Source organism: Canis lupus, chromosome 2, assembly GCF_011100685.1.
Source record: "Canis lupus familiaris isolate Mischka breed German Shepherd chromosome 2, alternate assembly UU_Cfam_GSD_1.0, whole genome shotgun sequence".
Classification (NCBI taxonomy): domain Eukaryota; kingdom Metazoa; phylum Chordata; class Mammalia; order Carnivora; family Canidae; genus Canis; species Canis lupus.
This window is the reverse complement of record NC_049223.1, coordinates 73,759,970-73,782,608: the sequence shown is the minus strand read 5'-3', so window position 1 is coordinate 73,782,608 and position 22,639 is coordinate 73,759,970. Positions and strand designations below refer to the sequence as shown.

The 22,639-nt window shown below is 52.6% G+C and overlaps 1 long non-coding RNA gene across 1 annotated transcript in view; it reads right to left on the bottom strand.

The window, feature by feature from the left end:
* Positions 1–22,639, bottom strand: part of LOC119870404 — a 48,692-nt gene that overhangs the window by 24,839 nt on the left and 1,214 nt on the right. The gene's annotated exons all lie outside the window — the stretch shown is intronic.

Below are 22,639 nucleotides of genomic sequence, written 5' to 3'. Positions count from 1 at the left end.
TGTACGCCTGGCATTAGGTGAAGAGCCTCATGCAAGGGCTGGCCAGGTGACGAGGGGACGCAGGGCAGTGCTTCCCTGGTGCTTACTGACCACAGGGCCTTGCATGGGCCAGGGATCCCACAGACATCCGGCATCTAGCTGCCGCAAACTTTTCCTAAATAAATGAACAGATGGATGGATGATACCAGCTCTCAGCTCCCCATCCCAAATGTCTCTAAATCCCAGTCCCCTAACATCTAAGTGTAATCCTAGTAGCTAGCTGCCTTCTAGAATTATTGTGAGAACTAAACGAGTTACTACGTATCTGACTCATAGTAGGTACATAACAAATGTCAGTGATAATTATCATCACCATCATTTCCCTCTGGCACCTCAGTTTCCTCATCTGTGAAATGGGAATTCACTTATTCATTCAACAAACTGCTGGTCATTATCCATGTGCCAGGTATTATGCTTAAGATCTGGGGCAAGTACAGTGATGAATGGGCCATGGTCTCTGCCTTCAGGAATTCGCCTAATCGTGTGGCAGGAAGTCAAGAGTTAAAAGCCAATGGGAGGAGAGCCATGGTGTATGGAAAATCTGCTGTACAGATGTGGGGTGACTTGAGGTGGTACGCAGCCTCCTCCAGAGTTACGCTAATTGAGGTGAGGGACGGAAGTTGACTCCATGTCCTCTGATCTTTCCAGTATATTGAGTTGGCATGAAAATATTAGAGATGGGCTGTTGACCCAAGTCAGGTGATTTAAAGTAAGTAAATAGATAAAAGTTGAAGGTCAAGGAAGAAAGAACCAACTTTTATTCAGGTGTTCTTCTCCTAAAATATCATCTTCATTTTTAAAAATTATATGATATAATGTATAAGTCTAATTCTCTAGACTTTTACCTTTTTTGAAATATGAGTGAAATTTTTATTTTAATGGAAGTTACTGTTATGAGCCGCCAAGTTGCACCGCCACCTGGTGGCAGCACACTAAAGTGCCAGGTTTGTTCTATTTTGTTTGAGATCAACGCAACACTGCAAGCTCAATTTGGAGGTGAAGTCAACCTGTTCCTCCTCCATGTCCTGCTCTTCATTCACCAGCCTTGGGCAGCCTCAGGCCCACCTGTATTCCCTCCAGCTCTACCTCCGCACTAACCACACAGCCCCCCCACCCCACCCCTGCCCTGCCCAAGCCCCTCAGCCCTGCCCCCAAGCGGAATGTGGGAATAGGGAGAGAACCTAGCCCAATGGTAACAGTTAAGAGCAAAGGTGCTACAGACTGATGTGGGTTCAAATCCCTGCTGACCACTTACTGGTGTGGGTCTCTGGCTTCTCCAAGGCCTCTATGAACCCCACTTTCCCCATCAGAGAAATGGGACCAAGTCTGGATTCAAGAGACTTCTCATGCTTTCTACTCCACGCCTCTCTACTCCTCCTGACCCAGAGCTGGAGTGAGCAGAGACCAGGAAATGAAGGGCAGGAGCGGGTGGAGAGGAGCCTAGAGGCAGAATGCACCCCACCCCACCCCCACCCCACCCCACCCCACCCCAGGCCACTGCCTGGAGCTCCTCCCAGGCTCCCGGCCCCCATCGTAGTCCTGCACTTGCTCCTCCAGCCTTCCTGGAGCCTGGTTCCGACACCTGCACCACCCGCTCAGGGTCTGAAGGGGAGATGGCTGAGCACAGGGCCATCGGCCCCTCCTTGGCGTCCAGAGGGGACAATGCTTCACCCTCTGAAACGGCTCAAGTGCACTTGGGAAGCGGTTCAGAGCTGGGCTTGCCGGGCCTTGGCAGCCCCCGAGCCCCGTCCTGCAGCTTAGGAAGCCGCCTTCCACCCCGAAGCTGGTGCTGCCTTGACCCGTAGCCTTGACCAAGTCACTTACCCTCTCGAGCTTCGAGTCCCCCATTGGTAAAAGGGAGCTCTCCAATCAACTCCAGCTGCTAGGGCTGCTGAAGAGGGGGGGCAGGGTTGGGGTGTCCTCTCCCCTCCCTACTTCCTTGGGGGAACCCCAGGAGCCTGCTTGGAGGCGGAGGCTCTGCTTCCCCTGGGGAAGTAAGTCCCAGCAGAACTCTGTGGTGCTCCCCACACTCGCTGTGGGGAGGAGTGCTAAGTGCTGTATTAATTATTACCAACTCCCCCTGGGAAGCAAATTCAAAGTGAGGTCACCATGGTAACCTAGACGGTGGCAATGTGACCAAATATTTTAAGTGCTCAACGTGTTCCAGGCAAATTACCTCTCAGTGGAAGAGAAAAGAACGGGGCCTCAATCCCACACTTCAGTGGCCCAGGAAGAAAGGCCCAGGAGCTGTGGGGGGGGGGGGGAAGGGGGGAGGGGATGGGGGCATCCTTTCTGCAGGAGAGGGCGAGGTGGGGGCAGGGCTGGGAGCTAAGACCAGTGCAGGCTGCAGCAGATGACATCCGGGCTTCTGAATGACACCTGGCCAGGGAGCCAGAGGCCCTGGGTTTCAGTCCCAGCTCTCCTACCCTCTTGTCTGCAGCCCCCAGCTGGTGCCTTGACTTCTCTGGGCCTCCAGGAATGCTTCACCCAGCAGTATCTCTTAAAGGACCAAAGAGATGAGCCAGTGGGTTGTTAACCTCACTTACTGGCGGTGAGGCGACAAAGTGGGGCACGGGGGGGGGGTTGCTAGTCACACCTTCAAGGCAGACAGACTTGGATTCAAATCCCACCACTGCCACCCAGCAGCTGTGTGACCTTGGGCTAGTGGCTTCACCCCTCTGAGCTCTGGCTTCCTTACTATAAGAGTCCCTCCCTAAATAAAATCCTTTAAAAAAATTTTTTTAAAAAAAGGATCCCTGGGTGGCTCAGTGGTTTGGTGCCTGCCTTTGGCCCAGGGCATGATCTTGGAGACCTGGGATCAAATCCTGCATCGGGCTCCCTGCATGGAGCCTGCTTCTCCCTCTGCCTGTGTCTCTGCCTCTCTCTCTCTCTCTCTCTCTCTCTCTCATGAATAAATAAATAAAATCCTTAAAAAAAAAAAAAGAGTCCCTCCCCTCGGTGCGACTGTGAAGCTTAAGTTCACACGATCCATGGAAAGTGCTCAGCACAGCACCCTGCATACAGTAGGCACTAACGTCATCGCTGTTGCTGCCACTTACTAAGTGTCCCGTGTGCCAGGCTCGGAGTTACCCAGGATCTACCATCAAATCGCCACCACGTTCCTCCCACAAGGTGGGTGTTACTACCATCCGCATTTCACCCACGTGGAAACTAAGGTTAGCCAGGGGAGGAGGTGCACAGACGCCCACGGGGTGGGGTCTGCATTCTGACCCAGGTCCCATGGCCCCCAGGCCTCAAGCCCCTAGCCCTTCCCTACACGGCTTGAGGATGAAACGGGTCAGGTGCTGGGTGCCCAACACGAGTGTATTGTACACAGTTGGTGCTCACTAGATAGTGAAATAGTGGGCCCCCGTGGGCACATCTGAGTTTCATGTGACGGCCACCGTATTGCCCTTGATCCCTACACTTTCTGGGGTCTGGGATCCTGGGTCTGGAGGGTTCAGGTTCAGGCAGCAATAGGGAATTAATTAGAGGCAGGGTCCCCCCAGGAAGGCCCCCTCTCAGGCCCTTGCCCTAGGGGGGGCCCTGGCCATCTGCATTACAATGGCTCTGCTTGTCCCTGGGCCCCTGGCCAACCTCACACTGTGGGGACACAGGCGGCCAGGAGCTGTCCCTGACCTCATCCTACCCTAGCTACTCCGGCCTTGCAGGGCCCCCACCTACCCTTTCCTGCTGGGTCAGCGTCCCACCCCACCCTGCCCTCACAGCCACCCCCAGGCAGAACCGCTTTCCCAGGACAGAATGAGGTCAGGCCTGCAGAGTGATAGATGGATTTAATAACCGGCCATTCCTACCGCCAGCCCATTTGCCCTTCACAGTCCCAGGCCCATGTAGGGGCCAGAGGTGGCCTCATCTGCCAGGGGAGAGGAGTCAGAGGGGTAGAGGCCATCTCCCTCACTCCCCTCACTCCCCACCCCAGACAGCTCAGGGCCCTCCAGGAGCCCAGAGCAGCTCAGAGCTAAAAAGTTGGGACATGGACACCCTCTCTGTAGCCCCTTCTCTCGATGGTCGTATGTCCTTGAGCAGATCCCTGCTCTTTCCTAAACCTCAGTGTCTCCATCTGCAAAATGGACTGGAAACCCCCCCTTGTTTGCCTCTTGGGGTTCCTGTGGGGGACTGAGCCAGCAGCAAACGTGATCTCACTGTGTATATCTCCATGCACATGCAGAGGTGATTCTGGTTATTGACCATCTTGCCTGCTCTTTGGGTCGGGTCCCCAGAAGCACACCCTGAGATAAGGAGGGGAGACATTCCTTTGGGTAGTGATCCCCAGAAGTACTGACAGGGAAGAGGGGAACTGAGGCAGGGGAGGAAGAATTCAATATGCTAGTAAACAGGCTACAGTGGGAACAGGTGAGGCTCAGCCCCTCTGGAGCCTTCCAGGAGACAGTAGAATGGGCCTCAGATGTGTCCTAATGAAGAGGTGACAGAACGCCTGGGTGGCTCAGGGCGTGATCCCGGAGTCCCTGGATCGAGTCCCACATCGGGCTCCCTGCATGGAGCCTGCTTCTCTCTCTGCCTGTGTCTCTGCCTCCCTCTCTCTCTGCATGTCTCTCATGAATAAATAAATTAATTAAGTAAATAATTAATACATAAATAAAATCTTAAAAAAAAATAGAGGTGAGAAGGCTGGGCTATTTACCCACCAGTTCCCATCCACCCTTCACTGAGAACTGGTCCCAAAGACATCAAGGTCCCAGCTCGCCCAGCCTGCCCTGTGTCCCTGTGTTGGTGAGGATGCCCTCTGGCCAGAGAAAGCCCTCAGAGGGTTGCAGGTACTCATGGGAGGCTGCCCTGTGCTCAGGATGGTGATCCACATACGTGATCTCATTTACTATTGTCCACAATCAGCCTTCTAAAGGGTGTATGATTAGTGGCCCCATTCTGCGAATGAGGAATCTGAGCGTCAAAGAGGTGACACTCACTTGCCCCAGGCCACTCAGCTCAGAAAGGCAAGGATTAGAAGCGGCTGCGGCCTTTGGTCCTTCCTCTCTCTCAGATGGGCAGGACCCATTTGCATGTGAGCTGCACCCAGTAGCCTGCTGACGGTGTAACAATAGGAGAAGAAAGCCCTGGCTTATAGTGGTCGCTGGTTGCCGGGTGTAAATACTCCCACCATGGCCAATTTCATGCTACCAAAGTGACGGCTGTCACTGAGCAAAGAGCTGGGAAAAGATGCTAACAGCTGCTGGCTCCAGCACACCACCGGTTAGGCCTCTGGACCAATCACACCAAATTTCTCTCCAGGGTGCAAACCCAAAGGCCTGTTCCGCCTCCCACCCCCCTGGCTTCTATCATTCCTTCCTTCTGGAATGTCCTTTCCCTCCTCTCCATGTGTTCAAACCTTACTCACTTTTAAGATCGTGCTCTGGCCCTAGGCGTGCAGGCTGTATCAGGCTAAGTACCACTAGCTGCTACGACAAACAACCCATGATCTCGGTCATTGGACACAATCGAAGCGTATCGCGGCCTCATCCTGCAACCCACGGCACGTGGTGGTGGGGTGGGGGTGCTGCTCCCCCTGGAGCCCGGCCTCCTTCCACCGCGGACACTTCATGTCCAAGTTCATCACAGAATGAGAGGGAGCCTGCAGGGTCCCACGAGCTTGAGTGCCAGGCCTGGGACTGCCGCTCTTCCCTTCTACCTACTTCCTCGGCCAGGGCCGCTCCCCGCCCCCCACAACCGCAAGGGGCCAGGAAGGGTGATTTCACTGGAAACGAGATTTTTCTTCCCAGGAGAAAATGAAACCATGAAAACTTCTGTTCTACTTCCCTCCCACCCCAACTTCCACAGTCCAACCGACTTCCTTCTAGACTCTTCCACAACATACTGTCCAGAGAGTGTTTTCTTTGGTCTTTGACCCAGACTGCCCAGCATAGTTACTGGGTCGGTCTTTTCTGCCTCCACAAACTCGCAGAGGCTGAGCTATGGAAGGTCCCTAGAAGCGGGGCTCCCAGTGCTTGCTTCGCATGTGAATCATCTGTGGATTCAGGGTTCCCAGACCGGATAATGCAGGGTCTGGGGAAGGGCCCATCAATCTGTATTTTTAACCAGCTTAGGTAGTTCAGATGTAGAGGTGACATTGGAACCGCTGATCTACTCAAAATGTCCCATTTCATGGATGTGAACATTGAGGCCCCGAGACAGGGAGCAATTTGCCCTATACCATGGAGTAAGCTAAAGCTGGATCTGAAACTTGAACCCTGGGCTCTGTCTACATACTATGGTGCTGTTTCCCCAGAAGACCCAAAGGTAAATTCCAGCACAAGGCACTGGTCGATGCTCAATCGGTCACAGGTCATCAAAAGGAACTGAGTGGACAAAAGACAGTGAGTTGGGACATCTGGGTGGCCCAGTGATTGAACTTCTGCCTTCGGCTCAGGGCATGTTCCTGGGGTCCTGGGATCGAGTCCCACATTGGGCTCCCTGTGGGGAGCCTGACTCTCCCTCTGCCTGTGTCTTTGCCTCTCTGTGTGTGTCTCTCTCTCATGAGTAAATAAATAAAATCTTAAAAAAAAAAAAAAGTGAGTTGAATGTGAGCTCTAGAAGTAGGCAAACCTAGGTTCAAACTTTACCTTTCCCACCTATTTGTTTGGGGACCTTGGGCAAGTCTCTTTACTTCTCTGAGTCTGTTTCCCCATCTGGAAAATGGAGGTGATAATGGTACCTATCCCAGAGGGTGACTAGGAGGTTAACACATACGGAAAGTGCTCAATGCCATATCTGGTAAATTCTCAATCTGTATTTATTTTGGCTCTGATTATCTGCCACGGCGAGTGGTTGTTCTCAAGGACCACTAGGGCCTTCTGGAAACCACCTCAAGGGTGAGCCTTATCCAGGATTGAGAGACTCATCTGGGTAAAGTTTCAGCCACTGTGCAGACAGAAGTTTCATGAAAACCAACCCCCAAAATGGACATGCCCAGCCTTTGGAAATTGAAGCCACACCGCCTGGCCTTGGTTTTTATCCAATTTGGCGCATAACTCACGGCTTCGAAAATATACCCAAGCTGTGCGTGTGCGTATGCAAGCCTGGGCATTGCTTCTGTGCACAGAGGGGGGGGGGGGGGCAGCCCCCGGCAGCGCCTGTGCGTCAGGGAAGGCCGGGCTCTGCTGCAGTATCAAACGCCCCCCAGCCTCAGTGGCTCCTGACGACAAAGGCGACTCTCCCAGTCCCTGTCCCCGTCCTCCGTGGCACGGCAGGCACTCAGGAGCAGAGGCTGAAGGGGCAGTTGCTGTCCCCGGAGCCGAGGGAAGGGCTCTGCAGGGTCTCACTGTGGCCTGGCAGGGCTTCACATCTGCACCGAGTCTGAACGCAGAGCCAAATCCCAGCGCCCATCCCCTGCCCTCCCTGCACCAAGGGGGTGAGAACAGTGCCCACCTCAAAGGGCCAGCGTGAGAGGCTTCATGGGACGATGCTGAGGAACTCCTGAAACCACACCTGGAACCAGGGAGAAAGAACTGGAGAAATAATGGATTATAAGAGCCAAAAAAGTGGAAAGTACCCAAACATCCATCAGTGGATGAATGGATACATAACATGTGGTGTATCCATAGGAGGGGACACTAGTCAGCCGTGAGAAAGAATGAAGTACTGATACCTGATAAAGGACGAATGTTAAAAACACGTGTGCTAAGTGAAAAAGCCAGTCATAAAAGGTCTCAGACGCTAGGGCTCCTTTTACATGAACTGTCCAGAAGAGGCAAATCCGGAGACAGAAAATAGATTGGTGGTTGCCAGGGGCAGGGGGCAGGAAAGAACTAGGAGGGACTGTTAAGAGGTACAATGTTTCATTTTGGAGTGCTGGAAATGTTCTGGAATTAGTGCAGACGGTTGTATGACATCATGACTGCACTAAAGCCCACTGACTTGCACACTTTAAAATGGTGAAGTTAGGGGCACCTGGGTGGCTCAGTGGTTGAGCGTCTTGCCATCCTCCCTGGATCCTGGGATCAAGTCCCACATCAGGCTTCTTGCCAAGAGCCTGCTTCTCCCTCTGCCTATGTCTCTGCCTCTCTCTCTCTGTGTCTCATGAATAAATAAATTAAATCTTTTAAAAAGAAAAGAAAAGAAAGTTCATGTTATATGAATTATATCCCAGTATTATTAAAAAATGAAAATCTCAACATTATAATAATTATATATAATTATTATATATAATAATATATATAATAATAATAATAATAATTCTCACACTCTCACTGACAGAGCTGTGTCCATGCTGTGTGTGTGTGTGTGTGTGTGTGTATCTTGGGTCTGGAGCCTGCAGTGAACCGGCCTCATGTCTGTTTCTGCCACAGGGATGACCTTCCCTCTCCAGCCCCATCCCTTCTCCCGTGGCCCCCAGGATCCTGTGGGATGCCTGGAAAGGGAGAGCCCTTGGCCATCAGACATGCAGCCCCTTCCATTCAGTAACAAGGAGATCCAGGTCCACGAGGGGGGATTTGCCCGACGTCACACACTGAGATGATGGCAGAGCTGGACCAGAAACCCAGGCACCCCATAGCAGATCCTGTCCCCCCCACCATGGTGATGGTACATCAGAGGGCAGGCAGCGGGGCTGGGCCAGTGCTGAGAGATTCTTGGGACTTCTCCGAACCCCTCACACCAGATAGGTGACCAGCCTGGTGTGTGAGAATGTAGAAGGGACAGAGGGAGGGCTGATCAAAGAAGGTGAAGTCAGATTAAGGTCTGAGTAGCTTGCTACTTCCTGTTTTTATCAACATTTTAGTCATGGGAAACAGTTGTCACCGCAAAACTGTAGCATCAAACCCACTTGCTTCCCTTATGCCCACACCCATCCCTCCCTGCGGCCTCTCTCTGGGACCACGTCTGCCCCTCCCCTCCTACTCCAGGCCCACAGAAGTGCGGTCCCCCTTGTCAGGGATGAGGCTGGACCCTGAGATGAATTGGCCCCTGTGGGAGCCACCACTGTAGCCAGGCCCCCAGGCCCCCCGAGGTGTGGCCCAGCCCTCTTCCAAGAGCTCTGCATTCATGCACTTACTGAGCACCTACCACTGTCTGTCAACTCCTATGCACTGGGGTTAAGAAGTGTCAAAAACAGCCTGTCCAAGACCCCCCTGAGACAGAAGTGACCAAGCAGAGGCTAGGGGGTGGCTCAGGGCTCAGCCCATTCCCGGAGCCAGAGGCCCCAGCAGCAACCACCCCAACTATGAAAGATGGCTCTAGTCTATGTTCAGGATTCCCCGGGAGCACGTTTTTGCAAGGAGGGGACACACTCATGAAATGGGGTAGGATAGGCAGACAGATGTCACGTTCGAGGACTCACACTTACAGTGGGTGAGCATGTTTTCCATTTCCGATGTGAAAGGGGAGTCCTGGGTGGGTACTAGCCGTCTCTCTGACCTTTCTGACCTTTGCTAACTTCCTCTTGAACACATAACACTGGCTCCCAGATTCAGAACACTTGGGGCACCAGACCCCAGCTAGAGTTTAGCACACTACTTGATTAACGTTGTACTCATGCAACTGCTTCGCTTCTATTTATGGCAATCGTGCAAGTTTCCCGTGTACACAATTTCCTTTGAAAATAAATTATTTAAGTGAAGATGAGTGGATTTTTCTAAAAAACACTGAGCAGCTATCAGCACAGGAAGAAGGGAAAGTGGACTTGAACGTTTGGGAAGTTTGAGAGGCAGGCCGAGGTGCTCAGGGTCTAGCATGTCCTGACCGGTGCGAGGTGGCCCGAGTCTGTGACTTGCAGAGCATCTGGGTGTCAGGCTCCCTGCCTCCAGAGCAACCCTGGGGTGGGCCCTGGGTGCACTGCTGAGTGGAGGCCACCCTCCCTCGGAAGCTGCCTCCTCATGGGTGTGGGAGCTTCTGTGTTGCCTGTGACTCAGGACCCGGGAGCATCGTCCTCCCCTCTTCCCTACTCCTTCCCCTTAGATTTGCCTACAGACCTCACAAATCACAAGCAAAGGGTCTGATTGCTTGGCCTTCCCCCTCGCTCCCTACTGTGCTAGGTAATGTTGAGGCTCCCTGGCACAGAGGCTGTCCTGGCGCCCCACTCGCTGGACCATGGTCCACCTTCCCTGTGTCTCCCCTTCCAGGCACAGTCCCCTACATGGTTCCCTGCTGCTGAGAGAAGCTGCCCTTAGCGGGTCTGAGGTGGTTTTCCAGCACCTTCCTTTGAAACCCTACCACTACTGCTACCCAGATCTGTGGGAATCCCGTAGGACAGGACTGGGATGAGGGGGAGGCAGGTGAAGTGCCCCGGGCGCAAAATTTATGGAGCACCATTGTGGGTGGCCACCCCAACGGTGGGTGAGGGTCTCCCTAACCATGGGCCCTAGCACCTGGTTTGCCCCACAAGAGCCCCGCGCCTGTTGCAAAGCACCAGAGAAAGAAAACCTGCTGCTGAGAAGGGTGTTCCAGGGATTATTGGGGTTCTGAGGAACTTTCACAGCAGTTACCCCCTTGGGATCACACAGCATCTCAGGAGCTGATCTGCAAGGCTGCTGCCTACACACAGCTGTGTGGGGTGTGCACTGAACAAGGGTGGGAAGCCAAAGGGAGAAGTGTGGCTGAAATCCACCTGTCTCCACCACGTGTGTCTGAGCGTGGGGTCTGCCTCCACCTGGAAGAGGGGTCACCTTCCTGTATTTTGGCCGTCGTTGGCTGCGCCTTTCGGTACTTCCCACGAGAACATGGAAGTGCCAGCGGTGGCCCAGCAGACAGCGCGAAGCAAAGGTGGTTAGACAGCAATGGGGACTCGCCCTGCGACACCCATAGCAGGGCTGGGACCTGAGTTTCTGGAATCCTTACTTAGTCTTCTTCCCTTTACTTTCCATCGCTCGGGTACAATGTGTTAGGCAGCTGGCTGTGTCCCGCAGGCAGAGGTCAATCTAGCACGTAATGTCCCTTTTCTGTCCTTTCTAGCCCGCCGCCCACCCCCCCTGCCCTGCCAAGTCCCAGTTAATTCCGTCCCGGGCTTTTCAACGGCTTGGCCTTGCCTCTAATCCCGCATGTGTCTTCCCACTGAACTGCGGATTCCGGATTCCGGATTCCGGGAGGGCAGGGACCGTGTCGGTGGCCTGGGTCTCAGCACAGGGGCTGGGAGACCGTCCGAGCGCTGTGCCTGAGGAACCCACGTTTCCAGGCTCCCCTGGAGGCCCGGCCTCAGCCCCGCGAGGCCAGAGCACTTAATAAGACACAGACCATTAAGCAAAAGTAATTTAAAAATAATTCCAACTGTGACTTGGGTCTCTCTAATACCCTTAAAATCCTCTTCCCTCCGTGTCCCTGTCGCTTTTCCTCTCTTTTCCACTCCGTGACACAAAACCCGGGGACCAGCCTGTCCAAAAGCCACAGTCGCCTTTCAGGGAAGGGGGAGGCCTTGCAGCTCAGCCGGCTGTGTCCTCCCTACCCTGTGGCCCTCATACAGCCAGACAGGGCGACAGCCCCGAGCGGTGACAACCAGGCTCCAGGGATGGGGGAGCTGGAGGCTGGAGGGGGGCGGGGCCGTGAGTGGCCTAGTGGAAGCCTCCAGGCCTGCTCTCGGGCCTGGGCCTGCTGCGGGGGGCGGGAGTCACTTCTGTCTTCCTAACGCTGCCCTGTTGGGGGCTTCTGGGCCTCAGCAAAGAGCAGTTTAGTCTGACCCGTAAGTCAGCGAGCGGGGAGGGCAGGAGGCTGGCTGGGGGGTCACGACCAGAATTATCTTCAGGAGAAAGGGGCAGCGGAGTCCGGGGCTCCCACACGACGGGCTCTGTCCCCGCACACATTAGAGGAATGACTGAGGGGCCAGGGGGAGCCCCAGGGGGTGCCTGCGGTGGCAACGAAGCCAACGGTTTCTTGTGTAACTAAAGGGGAAGGGGAAAGAATGGGATCACCCAGCGTCAGGGTTCAGGGCCCACAGACGCGCTCAACTGTGACAGAAGCAACCTCTATTTTACCCACCACTGTTCTCGAAAGGCCCCTGGCCCTGCCGCCCTACTGGAGGTGGGGGGAGGGCAAGAGCAGCCCCCTTCATTCCACAAGGGCCTCCTCAGGGGCCAGTGGGAGGCCTGCCCAAGGTCACCCTGGCCGTTAGAGGCGGAAGGGCCAAGGAAACCCCCAAGAAAGGATTTGGAGCCAAAAAGGATTTGGACCTGGAAGCAGATGGGGAAACCAGCAAGAGAACCTTCCCGAGGTGGAAAGATTAACTCAAGAAGCTGTTAGCCCAAGACAATGGATGGAAATGACCTAAGGAGTTCCAGGAAGGAGAGAAGCCTGCGCTGGGGCACCTGGCGGGCTCCCTGCAGCTGCCCAGCAGCCACCATTCACACCCCCGGTGCTTGGGGTGGGGGGGGCAGGAGACGTGAACGCTGAAACCCTGAGCTCTGAAAAGGAAATGCCAGAACCACAAAGTTCTGATGTGAATTGTCTGAGCCAAAATAGACAAAATTGGTCTCGGGCAGGGCCCGGAGCCCAGACGTGGCGGAGAGGAAGGGCCTGATGGGCCTCAGGCTTCCCAGGTAACATCCTTTCATTCAACATTCCCTGAACATCTCTGCAGCAACTACGCTGTCCCCGGCTTCCCTGTATTCCAGGGAATACAACCAGGAACCAAGCAAAAAAAACCCCACATCTTCCGGGGTCCCCACATGCTGGTGAGGGAAGCAGACCATTAAAGACAACCACAAGAAATAAGTCAGTTCTGTAGTGCCAAAATGCACTAAGTGCCTAAAACAAAACAAAACAAGACCAAGAGCAATGGAGAGGACGCTGAGGACAGAATCTTCCGAGCCCAGGGCAAAATGAGAACGTGGGGCCCCTCTTCTAAGAGCAGAGCAAAGGTGCTGTTAAAGGTACCCAGGACATTTTTCCTTCTTTCTGCAGTCTCTCTTCCCTCTCTCTGTCTCTCGACTTGTCACCACTTTTTTGTATTTGCTTTTTAATGTCATTTGAAGTAAAGAAAAAAAATTTAAATTATCAGCATGAGTTTTACCGTTCATCTTTCGTATTGTGCAACGCCGGCTTTGAAATGAAAATGTTGGAGCGTTTAACTCACATGTGGAATCACAGAAGTTACACAATTTCTATTTCATGGCTTGTCCCCAAGAGGGGCCCCAAACCTGCCAGGACAGGCCAAGCAGAAAGACTGGAAAGAGAAAAAAGCTGATGGGCCCAGCCACCCAGCCAGAGGGTAAGGGAGCTGTCATGGGCACAGAGATACCCTCAGGGTAAAAACTCTTTGGGGTCCCCAAGGGCCCTGTCGCACTGACAGTGACCAAGGTCCCCCTACCGAATTGTCCCTCCCACCAGATGCAGGAGTGATGCATAGCCCCCCAGATGAAGGTGGGGCCTGCAGAACTCAAGCCAGGCCTCTCCTTCCCGTGGGTCCGTGGCTCCAACCCTTGGCAGATGGGCAACCTCTAAGGGTCTTTAAACTTCCATTCTAGGATGTGCTCAGTACTGGATCAGGGTCCTGCCCCGCACTGAGATATGCCCCCTGGCCAGTCACCAGGAATGAGCCACTCAGATTTCACAGGGAAGGGTGTTATTGGCAGAGGGAACAGCACATACAAAGGCCCTGGCTTGGGCACGTGTCTAATGTATCCATGGGACAGCAAGGAGGCCCATGTGGCTGGAGTGGAGGGATAAAGGGTCAGTTCTGCAAGGCCCTGGGAGACAGTTCAAGGATTGGAGCTTTTAGTCTGAGAGAAAGGGGAAGCCAAGGAAGGATTTTCAGTAGAGGAGTGATGTGATCAGACTTAGGTTTCCAGGGATCCCTGGGTGGCGCAGTGGTTTAGCGCCTGCCTTTGACCCAGGGCGCGATCCTGGAGACCCGGGATCGAATCCCACGTCAGGCTCCCGGTGCATGGAGCCTGCTTCTCTCTCTGCCTGTGTCTCTGCCTCTCTCTCTCTGTGTCTATCATGAATAAATAAATAAAATCTTTAAAAAAAAAAAAAAAAAAAAAAAAAAAAAGACTTAGGTTTCCAAGGGATTCCTGCTGGGTTGAGAGTAGACTGCAGGAGGCAGGAAGACAAGCAGAAGGCCCTTGCAATAGTCCAAGAGAGGGACGGTGGTGGCTGGGACCAGCCTTGAAGGATGGGTGGTCAGATTCTGGATATTTAAGAACAACCTAACATGTATTTATTCAGGCCCCAGTATGCTGCCTACGGTTCAAGGCTCAGGGAGTTAAGCAGGAGACCCAAGGTTCCAGCTGTTGTAGAGCTGACATTCTGGTGAGGTGGGAGCAGATGACAACCCAAAAAAGAAGGGCCTCTCTGACATGTCATTTCAGCTGAATTCTGAGAGACATAAGGAGCCACCGTGAGATCAGGGGAAAAATCATTCCAAGCACAGGGCACAGCATGTGCTTCAGTGTGCTCAGGCTGCCAGAACAGAATATTGCAGCCTGGCTGGCTTACACGGAAATGTATTTTTTTTTTTTCCCACAGATTTGAAGCCTGGGAAGTCCAAGCTCAAGGTGTCTGTCAATTGAGTTCCTGGGGAGAACTCTCTTCCTGACTTGCAGACGGTCACCTTTTTTGCTGTGGTCTTCACCTAGCCTTGCCACAGTGCCCACAAGTGATCTCTCTCTTTCTTTGCTCTCCTTATAAAGGCCACCAGTGCTATGAGATTAGGCCACCACACTCTTGACTTCACTTAATTTTTGTTACATCACATTGGGGAGCTTCAACATGTGAACTGTTGCGGGGAGGGGGGGGACACATCCAAACCACCCTGAAATGGCAAACAGGCTTGGCCAATCCGAAGTAAGGCAAAGAGAAGGCCAGTGGGCCGGTGGTAGGGGCGGGCTGAGAGTGTTCCAGAGGTGGGCCCCCTGCAGGCCCCAGGCAGCTCATGTGGCCTTAAAATTATGCCCAGAGATCTGGTTTCTACTCTAACTGCTGACTCTTGTCTTTCTTTCTTTCTTTCTTTCTTTCTTTCTTTCTTTCTTTCTTTCTTTCTTTCTTTCTTTCTTTAGACTTTATTTGAGAGAGACATTGTGCACAAGCAGGGGGAGGAGCAGAGGGAGAGGGAGAAGCAGGCTCCCCACTGAGCAGGGAGTCCCACAAGGGGCTTGATCCCAGGACCCTAAGATCAGGGCCTGAGCCAAAGGCTGATGCCCAGTCAGTTGACTGAGCCACCCAGATGTCCCAGTGCCCACTGTTTCTGATCACATCCTACATGCGGGGTGTGTGCTAATGGCCCTATGGGCATTGTCTCATTTAATTGTCACAGTAAGCCTATGAGGTGGATATTATCACTGCCAGTTTCACAGGTAAGGAGCTCAAAGCCTGAGCAGCAGTGTTTGGAGGAGGGAGCACAGCTCGCTCACCTGTCGCTGTGCTCAGCCCTCCGGGGGAGGAGTACAGAGCAACCCTTAGTTGAGCCCGGAGGATAGGCCCTCCAGACTGGGTGGCCTTGGCAGCACTGGGCACTGGATTCCATCCAAAAGAGGCATATTGAGCACCCGGTCCGGGTGAGGGGTTAGGGGCCTTGACGTGAATCAGCCACAGTCTGGTAAGTTAGGACAGGGTTTCTCAGTGCCAGGTTCTCAGTCCTCTATATCCAAAGGTCCTGGGGCACAGATTCCTGCCCTGCTGGTAGCCAGGGAGGCTCAGAGGGTGTCGCCAGGAATTTGCATTTTAAAAAAGCATCCCCAAGGGGAACAGCTCCTGGCTCCTGCCGCGGGAGGAGCTGGGCAGCTGGGCAAGCAGCTGGAAAAAGAGATGCCAACTGCACCTGCAGGGGGCCTGGAGACTTCTCCTGCTGAAAGACTTTATTTTTTAAGATTTTATTTGAGAGAGAGAGAGAGAGAGAGCAGGGGGGAGGGGTAGAGGCAGAAGGAGAAGCAGACTCCCCATGGAGCAGGGAGCCCAATGTGGAACTCAATCCCAGGACCCCAGGATCATGACCTGATCCAAAGGCAGAGCCACCCAGGTGCCTCAAGTGACTTTGTGAAGTACTGTTGCAGCTGGGCATTGAAGGGGGTGGGAAGTGTGTGTGGGGGAGGGCACTCCAAGCAGAGGGAGCTGCGTAGGCAGACTTGGAAGCTGACCAGAGGACAGGAGGACAGCAGGACAGGAGAAGCAGCCAAGAGGTGAGAGGAGGCTATGCCCAAATTTTCTTTGCCCCCCACTGTGACCAAGGGACAAGGCCAACAGGGCTAACTTCAGTAGCCGGCAGCCGGCAACAGCTATGGGGACAGGAAAATTGCAAGGAGGCCTCTGTCGGCTGCACAGGTAACCCCCCTTTGCCCAGGCCCCCAAGAGTCATAGACGGATCATCTGGGTCCCTGGGCCCAGTTGCTGTTCTTCCTGCTGATGGAGGAGATAGCCGGGCCATTTCATAGACAACAAAGGGGCCCAAGGCCTGGGGGAGAGGATGAGTGAGGACCTCTGCCTGGAGCATGGTGACCTTATGGCCCTTCCCTGGTGGCTGTCAATGGGTTGGTGGGGGGAGGGGAGGGGGTGTCACAGGAGTCAGCCTGTCTTCGGACTATGGCCCCAGCCTGCTCTGGCTGATGCTCTGCTCTGAGCAGTCACACCCACTGGGGTGTTGGAGCGGGGCGCTGGAGCTGGGTGGCTCACAGGAGCAGGCTGTTAAAATATTCGGGAACCTTGTAAGCTGGTTGTTAAACTTTTGGTAACTTGAAATTGGCCTTGGTGGGTGTTTTTACAGCATGAAAAAAAAAAAGCAAGGTTAGTTTTTTTTTTTTTTTTTTTTTTAATTCTTCCACATAGTTGGTTAATCAGCACTCCACTGACAAGGGAGCCACAGCCACTGGTGATGTGAAAACAAAGGCAAAAGAAAAATTAAATTTCCTTGCTACCTATAGCCCACTGACAAGTCCTTGAAACAGGCAGAGTGACATTCCTCTAGGGACTTAACTGCCTCGTGTTAATACTTTGCTAAGGGCAACAGGTAATCTCAGCCCACCCCCTGGATCCTGTGAGTCTACTTTAACATAAGAGTTCCTTTGGAAACTTCCTTTATCTCTATCCCCCAAGATACATGTTGGCAATCATCCCCCAAGCATATGACCACCAGTATACATCTGAAGGGTCTCATGACTAAGGTCGGTTTTATTAGACAGTAATACATGACCAACAATAGCTAGGCCCCTCAAGGTCCTGGAAACCTTGCTTCCAAATTCCTTAGAGGCTTACGCTATCCCTAACCTCCTCCAACTTGAAAGTATCTAATGGGCCACTCCTCATGACCCAGTGCAGTTCTTTATGCCCACGGGCCCTTTCCCACGCTTTGATATAACTACCTTTTTGCACCAAAGCTGTCTCAAGACGTTTTTCTTGGCCATCAGCTCTGAACCCTAACGTCTTTCCTCCATCACTAGCACCACGGGGCAGGCAGCAGCCAGAGGCCCTTTCCCAAAACACATCCTCTGTGCAAAAGTCCCACACAGAGCACAGAAAACATCCAGATATATTAGACACTCTCAAGTGTCCCTGCTCTCAAGGAGCAACCGATCTGTAGACAGAAAAAAACAACCTGGGACATCATCAACCAGAGAAAGAACACTAACAACAGCTGCTGTCCATACCTGAGTCTCTCCCATGTGTCATGGTGCTGGGAACTTCCCACACATCATCTCTACTCCTCACAGTAGATGCCACCATATAGGTGCGGAAAATGAAGCTCAACAGTACGAAGTCACCTGACCAGGATCACACAGCCGGCAATACCAGGTCCAAAACCCACACTGTTCTGACTCTTGAGCTTATATGGAGCCTTCATGGCTACAACGTCCTACCTCCACATAGCATGCTGCACTATGGAGCAGCAGGTGGGGAACAACTAACCCTGCCTGGGGCAGGTGCAGGGGTGGCACTGAGAAAGGCTTCCTAAGAGTGGGGACATTTGGTCTGGGCCTTGAAGGATGAATAGAAGTTTGGCAGTTTTAGGGCAAAGTGAGGAAGGGCATTCCAAATGGAAGGAGAAGCATAGGACAAGGCATGGAGGAGTAAGAGGGCATGGGAGACAGGGGAAGAGAGCACAGGGTCATGTTACAAGGTAGTGTCATGGGGAAGGAGGCAACATGAGAAGGCAGGTTGGGAGTTTAGTAAGAAGGACCTTGAAACCCAGGCTAAGAGATTTGGTCTTGATCTTGAAGGCCTAAGGGCCACAGAAACAAAGGTCCCTGGCAGTCACACCCTTGAACTATGTAAGTTCTGTGGCAAGATTGCTACCATGTCGGTTTTACAAGGTGCTCTAAAGCAATGCTTCCCAAAACATCTGTGGAGAAGGACCATTTTTTAAAAATCTCTAATCTGTCACAGACCAACACTTTTATAAAATACAAGGAAAATTAATTACTTGAAAAATCAAATGAAAAAAAGATACAAGCCCTTTTTTTCAATTATGAGATTCCAGACATACGATTGGTCTATCAAATTGCACAAGTTTCCAACCCTTAATTTCGGTGCTCACTTTGACGGAGATGAGCTTGCCAGGGAGTCTCTGTGACAGGCACACATCTAGGACAAATGAGGGTTCTCCTAGTAGAAGCTAAGCGCTGCCAAACAAATCCCATTTTGACGATGAGGAATCTGTTGTTCAGAGAAGGTGAGCATCCTGCCCAAGATCACACAGCAGGTGAGAGGCAGGGCTAGGACTTCAACCCACGGCTGTCTGCCTCAACCCACCTGGCAGGTGCAGCCCCTCTCTGCAGAGCCCTTTGGCCTGGCCGGTTAGCCTCGTCCCTGCTCTTGTCACAAGGTCAAGAGCCCTGCAGCTGGGGAAATGGAGCCAATGTAAGAAAGGAACTTCCTTGCCCAGGGCGCCATGCAAGAGGTTGGCAGAAGCAGCCAACCCCAGGTCTCCCGATACTAGTCTGCGCTCAGTTTTGCCACTCTGCCTGCCTCTGTGTCTGTGCGGTGACCTCTGGGCCAGACGGTGCCAAGGAGGGCATGGGGAAGAGGGCTGCGAAGAGGCAGGGGACTCATCAGCGGCTGGCAGTTACATGCGCTCTGTCATTCCTAATTAGCTCAGCAGCTCCATAAGCAAAGACCTCCCCGTGGAAGCAGGAGACAGCTGCTGCTCCTACCCAGGTGGGCAGTCTGGGTGGGGAGGGGCCCCTTAGAAGCACTTTCCCCCGCCCCTTCTCCAACTGCAGAGGGTCACCCGCTTGCTGGGCACGTGCTGAGAACCAGAGGACAGAACTGAAGGCCAGTCCTTGGATGTGTCCTGAGCACCTCCTCTGTGCCAGGCGTTGATCAGCTGCTCCAGAGAACCCTGGGGTGAAGGGTGATTTCCAGCCCCCATGCTTGGGGTATGCTCAGCTGCTGGAGGAGGTAAACAGGTTCCCTGAGAACCATAAAACATGAATGGTAAGTAACCCGACTTACCGTTTATTGAGCACTTGCCACATGGCAGGCACTAGGCCAAGCATTTCCCCCGTATTAGCCAACAGAAGCCTTACAAAGCCCTCTAAAGCAGGAATTATTCCCACTGTACAGATGGGGAAACTAAAGCCCAGTTAGCTAAGATTGCATATATATAGACGGAGGGTATGGTTTTAGGGCCCAAATATGTAGAACTCCAAGGTCAACAGTTGTCATCTGGGGCCAGTGGAGAGAAGGGGGAGGAGAGAGTTTATGAGGAAAGACAAGTGTGTGGGTAGCTATAACTGGGTATTAGGCCAGAGGCCAACTAGACCTTCATGATAAAGGTAGGTAGGTTGGGAGGGTTGAAGAGGCAATCTGGCTGGATGCTTCTGGAAGAGGTAGCAGTATGGGAAACATCTGAGGAGGGAAGCAACTGGTTGGAGCTGCTGGATCAGTGGGACACAGTAGGCAGGAAAGGCCCTGTGGGTCAGGTGAAAGGTCAGAGCCTAGTCTAAGCAGTAATCCCTGGGCTTCTGACTCACCAGTAACTCAACTCTGGGAGAAGACTGTCTCAGATCTGGGCCAGAGGTGGAGGGGGACATCCTATCTCCCTCGTCAGGAATGTGGGTGGGGACTCTGGGGTGAGGCTGGACTACCAGCAGCTCAGACTGAGCCAGGCTGGTTCCAATCCCAAGAGAGCTCCCTTCCCTGGGGGCCAGTCAAGAATTATGATAATAATAACCATCCCACATTACTGTTCATCCAGTCAGGAAAGTGATTCCAGTTTTATTTAAAAAAAAAAAATACACACACACACACACACACACACACACACACACATAGCACTTATTACAGGCCACGCATAAGTCTAAACACATTCCAAACGTTAGCTTTTTTAATTCTTGCAACCATTCATGACATACCATCCCCATTTTACAGATGAGGAAACTGAGGTCCATGGAATATAAGTGACTCACCTAAGGTCATCAAGTAAAGAAGTAGGGGAGATAGGACCTCAGGCCCCAGTATACCACGTGTTTAAGCACTGTGGTCTGCTGGTGGAGTTTTTACACTCTGCTGCAAAAACTCCCATTTTATAGATGGAAAAACTAAGGCCAAGCCAGGTAAAGGGACTGGCTCAGGCAAGTAGGGAGGACAGATCGCTTGAGGAAATCAGGGCTCCTGGTCCTAGGCTAGGCTTCTCTCTTGGTCCCACTGCAAGCCCAAGTTATAGCTGGAGAGAAGCTAAGAGCCCTCCCAACCCACTGCCACTCACTATTCTCAGGCTCAGTGGGGGAGAAAACAGTAAAATAACAACTCTGCCACCATTTTCCTAAAGATAAAGGCCAATCATAACCAGAGGTAGCTTCTCTTTCTATTTATTTATTTATCTTTCTGATCACTAAAGGCTATATGATCATTGCAAAAAATTTTTACTAAGATCAGATGAGAAGAGAGAGAGAAAAAAAAAATCACCTTAAAACTCTTCCTTGAATACTGGTGTATTTTCAAGATTTCTCGGCTCCCTCTCTGTTTTTATAAGCATCCAAGCTGGGAAACAAGAGACTTGGCTTCCAGTCCTGGCTCGCGGTGTGACCTTGGGCAAGTCCCTGTCCTTCCCTAGGCCTCAGGCTCCTCACCTGTGAAATGAGGGTTTGGACATAGTGACCTCAGAGGAGACCCCTTGCAGCTCTGACCTTCTGTTTCTGCTTCTGTTCCTGGATTGGCAGAAGGGGCACAGGCAGGCTGCCCCTCTGCGGGGGACGCATGGCTGACAGCTCCCAGCAAGTCACCTCCGGGACGATGTGATGGGCCTGGAAACAGCCTTCACTGCGGGCTCAGCATTCCCAGGCCTGCCTGCTCACTAGGCCCATATGGTGCCCCCTGCTAGCCGGACACCACCAGCTGCCCTTCACCTGCCAGCGCTGGGTGATTACTTTTCCTTTGGGCTCCAGAATGCTCTCTCTACTGCCTCAGGACCCAGCTGGCTTAGGGTAAGAGAGCTGGAGGGCTCAGCCCTGAGGACCTACCTACCCATCGCCACAGCCCTTTGTGGAAGAAGACAGCCTCTTATGGTAAAAAGCTAGAGAGAAGGAGGGAGGGAAGAAGAGAGGAAGGAAAGGAGCATTGACTGTATTCCAAATCCATTTAGACCCCTTGCTAGGCGTTCAGAAATGAATCAGAAAAACTTACTGCCCTTGAAGGACCCAAAGTCTAGTGGAAGCAACCAGAGTAGAAACAGGCAGCAGCAACACTCCGCAATGCTGAGAGCTTAAGCCTATGGACCCCAAACGCAGAAGCCTAACAGATGAGTGACAGTCAGGGAATGCTTTCTGGAGGAGGCAATTTCACAGGTGAGCCCTCAAGGACAGGTCTCTGCCTTTCTAACTCATGAACTCATGTTTTTAATTCTTACAGACAGCCCTGAGGAATAGGTGTTATTGCCCCTTTTACAGGTGAGGCTCAGAAAAGTGAGTTCACAACCACCAAAAGAAGGGGTCAGGTTCAAATCCCCAGCATTCCTCTCTGACCTACAAGCCTGGGTTTGAGTTTGATCCCAACCTCTGACTTGCAGAGACCCTTCTTGAGTGCTTCTCTCCTGGGCTTTGGAATCTTATCTGGAAAGTGGGTGGATTGCTGGCTGCAGTGTTTTGGAGGGAAAAAGGACTGATGGCCAAAAAGCATTTAGTTTACAAACAGAGAGGAATGTCCTCACTACCCAGCTGGGGACATCACAGCCCCATGTTTCCCCCAATACAGGAAAATCGCTCCTGTGTTCTGAGCTAGGAGCAATCCTAGAGGCTGAAATTCACCTTGCTGAAGCTCTCCATCTAGAAGAAGCCAGGCAGTGGCATGGACACATGTTCTCTTTTGACTCCCTTTTGCAAAGCCTAACGGAAAGGTAGAGGATCCTAGAGAGAATTCTAAAGCCTGGACTTAGAACATCTGTGCTTGAGGAATTCTAGAATCCAGGCTCCCCCCCAAAATGCCTCCTACTAAGCATGGCAGGGTCTGGGTCAAGGTCACGCTGTACTTGGCCCTGGTAGATTGGAAGGATCACTAGAAATAGAATCCTATCGCCTTTGACAGATAAGGATTAAGACCCAGAGGAAGGAAAGAGTTGCCTAAGGTAACAGAGCAAGTCAGTGTCATAGTAGTGGGTACCCAGGTGGTATCACTACAAGGGGAGTGGGGTAGGGTGGGGCAGTCCAGGTGTCCAGGGTGGTGCCAGAGAGCAGCCTAGGTGCTCTTGGGTGAGTAAAATGCCCAGCTGGTCTTACTA